The sequence below is a fragment of the Mastigoproctus giganteus genome, chromosome 4 (genome assembly GCF_048544385.1).
Source record: "Mastigoproctus giganteus isolate SK-2022 chromosome 4, ASM4854438v1, whole genome shotgun sequence".
NCBI lineage: Eukaryota > Metazoa > Arthropoda > Arachnida > Uropygi > Thelyphonidae > Mastigoproctus > Mastigoproctus giganteus.
In genome coordinates, this window is record NC_143578.1 from 23981479 (window position 1) to 23988632 (window position 7154).

The following is a 7154-nucleotide window of genomic DNA, read 5'->3' on the forward strand; positions in this document are numbered from 1 at the left end:
ATGCTAGGCCTCTTCTTGATGAGATGTGTCACGTCTGGTCGAGAGAAGTTTGTCCAGGAATCAATGATGAGGAATTTGTCAAGGTATGTGTGGACCCTGTCTTTGATTGCACTGCTCGTCAAGTCTTGTGCAAGTTGGTCCAAGGCATTAGCATCCATGGCTCAATGATGAATAGCAACAATTTGCAGTCATGGTTGTTATGACCTATTGATTCGGATACTAAGGTGGTGGTAGCGCTTTCTGCCTGGTAAATAAGTCCATTGCAAATTGAGTCAGAGCTCGGTAAGTTTCTTCATTCTGTAGGGTGAGGTGTTCTTGAATTTGGTAGTTGAAGCGTAGTTTTGTTATTAGGATCCTCCTGAAGTTCTCGTAGATTTCACAGCTGTGGGCAAGGTGCTCCCACGTCTGATCCTCTCCACAGTGGCAGCGGGGTGAGTCTGAAATTCTGAAGTCATGTAGTTTTTTCTGGAAGGAGCCATGTCCAGTGAGGAGGTAGGTAGCATAGAGTCCTGGTGAAAACCAGACAGGTGTGAGGGGGTAGGAGGCCCTGACATCAGGGAGGAATCTTTTGGTGACAGCGCCTTTAGCTGATGTCTGCCATCTTTCTTGCCAGGTGTCTGTTAGATGTTCATTAAGTCTCTTCTTTTCAGCGTTTCTATTATTTGCTGGGTCAGTGGTGAAACCTGCACAAGTAACTGCTCTTCCTTTGGCTATTTGGTAGAGCAACCCATGACGAACAATCTCCAGGTCCAGTGGAAGAGATCCAGTGAAGACCTGGAGCGCATGGGTGCTGACAGTGCGAAAAGCACGCGAGGACAGAAGGAGAAGAGAGCGCTGGATAGTTCCTAGGCGAGATCTGTTTACTAGGGTATTGGCCTTCTTGTACCAGACTCCAGAAGCATAGGTGATAACCGGATGAAAACTGCCTTATAGAAGAGTAACAGAGTTCTCTTCTTTAAGCCCCAGTCCTTCGGGGCAACTCTTGAGACTTGGGCAGCATACTTCCTGATCTTAATCCTGAGTTGGTCTAGATGAGGAGTGAAGGAAAGGTTTTTGTCTAAGATCAAACCTAGATATTTAAACTCTGTTTTTAGTTTTACTGTAACACCATTGACCTTGATTTGGGGTGGTCTTCTCAAATCAAGGGTGCCTTTTTGTAGAATCGAATTGGTTTTCTCTGGGGAGATCTTTAGGTTGTTATGCTCTGCCCAAGCTTGAAGGGTGGAGATGGCCTGGTTGGCAGTTGCTTCTAGTATAAACACCGGTAGAAGGCGCCAGTAGTATTTCCTCTATAATGTATTTTTAATTTTGTTATTGATGGAAGGTTTTTTTTTCCCAATACCAACAGAAGGCGCTACTAGAATTCCAGTAATGGATGTTTCAATCCGAAGTTCCTTTATCAGATTGGGTTGGAGCATTTTGGCTGCAGCTGAAGCTAAAATATAATTATACGAGGCAGCCAATAGATACACGAATAGACAGAATCGTAAAGAAATAGCCCTAAGAGGATGTTAATCCTCTACTGCTCGTACTATCGAGTCTTTTTAAATTCTTCCTTTCCAAAATAAGTCATGACAGGGTGTTTTAATAATAAATAGAACGCATGAATATTTCACCGAGAGTGCTGGTATCCCCGCTGAATAATATATTAGCAAAAGGCTGTTCGAGTTAGGAAGAAACGCAGGTTTCTTCTCTTAACAGATTTTCCAATGTTCAGAAAGCAGTATTTTCATAATTGAATATGTAAGATAGAGATTTCAAAATAAAAAGAAAAACGTACACGTTTCTAAAAAAGACTTCTCTTCCTCAAGGCTCAAAATTAATATTAATGACTGTAGATTTACATATTTAAAACAAATGTTTATGTTAACAGTTCTGGGCTTCGAGAGGATGCGTTACCATCTATTTAACATTCATCTTTGAAAGTATTGCGAGATTTCTTTTAGTTTCTCTCTTTTTTCCCCCCTCCCTTTGCTTTAAAGCCCTTTGGTTTGTAGGAGCCCAAAATGCGAAGCACGTACTCATTAAAATAACATAATTGTTAGAGAAGACTTCATTTATAATCCGCTGGAATTTTTTTTTGGACGCTAATATACATAAAATTTTAAATTCTTTTTTTCTTTCTTAAATCTTCGTGGATGTTTTTCTCTCGTGATTTTTTTCCTATTCTGTATAATAGCTTTCTTCTCCACACCTTTGATTGCTAGTCCACGGATGTGACTTGACAGCTGATAGGGATATTACATTTGTATACATGAATATTTCAGCGCATGTAGCTTGGATGTATGGGGGAATCAATCAACAAACCACACCAAGCCCCGAGTCAGTGGTTAAATAACTTTTGACGTATTCTTGTGCCCTTTACTTTTTTGTCGGTTTTGTGGAAGTCTGAGTTTTATTCGTAACGCAGAACGCCCATGGGTGGATAGAGATGAGACAGTAAGTGAACTGAAGGAGATGGAAAAAAGAAATCTTTACAAGTTGACATGTGATGTGCCTTGATACATATGTGTCTTGAATGCGAACAGACACACTGGGAACAGCCCGGGATGGGAGACTGCAAAGGAAATTGGGCTGGTTCTATAAATCTTCCGGCGGATTTTTATTTAAGACGCTTCGAAACATTTAAGGAAAAACTCTTTATTCCACTGAATATTTAGCAACTTAAAACGTGACTGCAAAACAGATATTTCTCTGATTTTTCCTGCTATAAACTTTACAAAAACTAAAATATTATATTCAGTAATCATTAAACAAAAATGTTTTGCAACCTAAATATCCACACATCTACAAATAAGCTATATTTAGAGAAAAACTAATAATGTGTGCTGAATTAATAACGTCGGTGCTGCGACAAAGTCGACCTGCATTCTGAGCGGACGATTCTTTGAAAGATCTTTTTTCAGGTCGTTTTGTTAAGGTTTTGGCACCAGTCTGCTCCCAATTTGCAGATCATAACACACAAAAATATGTAAATATCGAAGTCACATGGTCTGTGATGTGCATAAGAAAGCTCTGTAAAGCCATTCGAATCCACTGGCAATTGGAACCCGCAAGATCTCATGGACCTTAGTATCCTTTTAACAACTGATTGCATCGTCAATGTTTATAGTTAAAAATAAATAAGAAATAATCGCTATTTATACTCTGTAACTACGTAAGATCAGAGGTGTTCATAATACAGAGAAAATACAAGAACATCGCTGCATTTAGTAGTCACGTTGGCTTGAACCACGGTCACTCACATGCGCCTATTAAACCAACATCTAAACTGATGCACAGATGCGACTTTAATTTTGATTGAATTTTGTTTTCAGTATCGTTAATTAATCGATTTTTAATAAATTTTAAACTTTTTAGTTCTCATATAACCAGAATATGATGTTTGAAGTGTTTCTATAAAATTCCTTTCTGCAATAATTTTTGCGTTGAAGCTGTTTGAAATAACTTTGGTTTTGTTAATATACACTTACTGGCCAAAAAATTAGAATACTTTTGCAATTAATGTCAACAGATAATTAAAGGTATGTTATGCAAATGTTACTTGCCACTTGGTACGATCACAAGTTCCTTGCTATTAAATAATCACTGTACGCTTTCTTGGGGCTTCTTATTCGATCCGGTCTGGAGAAGACCACATGCTTCCAATTTTTAGAAAGCTGTTATTGCTGGAGCACGTTTAGCAGGAGTCACAATTGAGAAAACAAAGGAACTGACTGGTGTGCGTCGAAAATATACAATGACCTCAAATCTCAAAAAGTATACATTGAGTTGAAGACGAAATGAGAACGCAGCTCTAAAAGGAGGAAATGCTGCAGAGAGTCGATACTCCAAGAATCGATGGTCCAGTGTGCAGCAAATGACTGAAAAAGAAGGGTTCTTCCAACTGAACTGTGGAGTTCAGTTGGAAAAACTATGTGGCTGGAGTTGAAGACTCTCGAGTGGTACCGCTAACGCCGCTGGACTGGAACAGCGAACGTCATCTGGTCTGATGAGTCTCGATTTACACTTTTCCATCAATGGCAGAGTGAAAATAAAGCATGGCTTGAACCTCATTAAGCCATGAATCCAGATTGTCTCGTGTCCACCACTAAAGTGGCCGGATGTTGTATCATGGCAAGGGTTATGGTATGGACTGCGTCCTCTCATGCCGACAGGTCTTGTCACCTCCAATAAATATCTTTCTGTCGCGTAGGACCATCTTCACCCTGCAGTGCTTCATTGTTATTCAGATTGCGATGGATTCTTTCCAGAAAGCAACGCAACTATCCGCCATGCAAAAATTATATCTTAATGGTTCCAGGAATATTCCTAAAATTCTTCAGATCTGAATCCCATTGAGAATATATGGGATACGTTGAAATGGGCAGTGATCGGCTTTGCAGTTCTCTACCGACCACAATACAGCAGCTGACAAACATCCTGATGGAAGAACAGTCAAATCTGGAACTAGATCCACCCCCAGACATCTGGTGGAATCCATAGAAGACGTGTACAGGGTGTAATTTGGACAAAAAAAGATGGCTCTACTATATACTGAATAAATGTCTCCAATTTTTTGTCCAATGAGTGTACCTCTCGGTTGTTTTTTATGGAAGCCATCCAGGAAGCCTATCTAAGTTCGCAATGCATAAAATCCCATTTTTCTCTTGAAGAGATGCAGCGAATGGTTGTAAATTACAACAGTTACAACCATATTAACTCCATGGTATTCACGGTTGTTTTTAAAGTAAGCCAATCCTTCTGAAGCTATAAACTGCTTGTCAGAATTGTGAATTACCAGAGGAGGAAGAGCGATTTGTTTCTTTTCAATCACCAGTCAGAGCTTTCATCTAGAATGCAAGAAAAATTATCGATCCAGAGCTAGAATACCTCATCTACATCGTCTGAGTTAAATGAAGTGATTTTGCTTTTGCAGAGTTCAGACTTCAATATTTTAAAAGATCGAGACAAGAAACAGTTTGCATTTCTCCGAGTCAGCTTTTCTATCGAACCTTAGAAAACATTATTCGAAGTTTTTCATCTCTTCCTGATTTTTAATCGCAAGTGGAACTCAACTGGATGAAATGTGTAAGCGCAGCGTAATTCAAATTCTAGCTGACTTAACAAAAAAGAATTTTTTTTTAGAACTGAAAGACGTTCTTCTTTAAATACGTTAATAAACAGAAGTCAGGCTCTGCTTTCATCAGCTTAAGAAAAATACTGCACGTTGACTGCAATTGAATAAATGACAGTTCTGAGGTTTTTATAAATCTAACCGCTCTTCTGAGAAAAATATAATTGCAGAGTAAAGAAAACTCCAGGCGTACATTAAAATTAAGTTTTTTTTTCTCGGTCTTTGTTGAATTTTCTTTTACACGAACCGAAGTTTGCGCTATTACATCCAGAACAAGTCTTGGCACAGATTTCGACGAGGTATGTGAGGAACTCTAGCTCCAGGATTTGACCATTCTTCCATCAGGATATTTGCCAGCTGCTGTATAGTCGTCGGTAGAGAACTACGAAGCTGAAATATCCTTTCCAACGTGCCCTGCTCTGGCCTAGTGAGTAGCATAGTTAGTAGAATCACCGTCCTCCCCACACTGGGTGGAAAAGAAATGAGTTCGAGTCAGTCACATTGAGGAATTTTTATGGGCCTTTTTCACAACGTGGCCAAGTTAGTCGGTTTCAGGCGAAGGTAGCATGGTTTTAATCCTTAAATTTGGGTTTTTCATCTTGTTAATTTACAAATCAACAGTAGATTAACCATAGTACTTCACCACATCAAATAAACTCAACCCAGTTAATAATCAATGTTTATACTGTCCCATTTCATATTCACTGTTCCAAACACAAAATTGGGTTGTCAATTTGAGCGATTGACAATAAGCAGAGTCCACGTTATTGCTCCATCAACTCACTTTTTTATTCACATATTGGCTGATATTCAATTCTCTAACTATTTATATCACGATTACATATGTTTCTCTTCTAGATGGTAATAAATCATGACCTAAACTCTCTTTCTTTCTGAAGTCGCCAATGACTGAAATAAATGGATCAAAGTGCCCCTTTTACACACTCTTTAAGTAGAAATACAATAAAGAGACGTTTTTTTATTGCGAAAGTCTACAGAAAGCCATTACTCTGTCCTATTACCGAATTGTTTCGAAAAGACCATAAATCAAGGTGGAGTTAAGTGAAATCACCGAAAAAGTAGTGTTGTCAGCATTCTTGGAAGTTCCTTCGAACAATAAAGCTTTGTCCTCTTTGGGTACTCTGTAGCAAAAGCATAAACCTCTCGCCAATGAAATTAGTTTTCACCACCGATCGTATTTCCATAAAAAGTATCCTCGTCTATATTCCAGGGTACTTGGTAGAACGCCTTCGATGAGTTTTCTCTAAATACCCGAATTCTTACTGGGGAAAAAAAGTCCTGTTCTTTCACGCCAGATTGTCTTCATTGCCTTCTTCCAAACTCCTTGGTTTTGCATGCAGCTCTGATAGCGTTAGCGATTTACTCACGTGAAAAATGACTTTCTCTTTTCAAGCGTTCGCAGCCAAAGTAATATGGTAGCTGTCCCTCATAATGAGATTAGATTTTTGCAAAATGAGAAATGAGTCCAAGTTCGTTCTTTATGTAGTCATGAGAATGCATTTGTGCTTTCTCAAACTTAATCTCTTTAAGACGCTATTTAAATAGAAGGCTTTGCTGTTAAGATGGATAAGAAGCGAATCTAACGTGATGTCAAAAAAGTATTCAAAAATTTAAATGAAAGATGGTGTGAGGAATAAAATTAGAAACTCGTACACATATTCGAATACTTTAAAACACTCAGTGGCCAAAAAAATCGAAACCTTTATTGAATCGGTGAAAGGACTACCTTTTGTGTATAGCCCATACACGTAGTAGCATTGACCCCAATAAATGTTTGAGAGAATTCACTTCCACATTTGACCTCTTCCATCAGGATATTTGTCATTTGCAGTATTTTGTTCGGTAGAGAACTGCGAAGCCGAACTTTCCAACATGCCCCAGACATTTTTAATTGGACTCAAATCGGGAGAATTGGACGAACAAGGTAGATATTGGAAATCTTGGGAACGTTCCTAGCACAATTCAGATACAATTTTTGCTAGATGGACAGTTGCATTTGTCTCCTTGAAAGAATAAT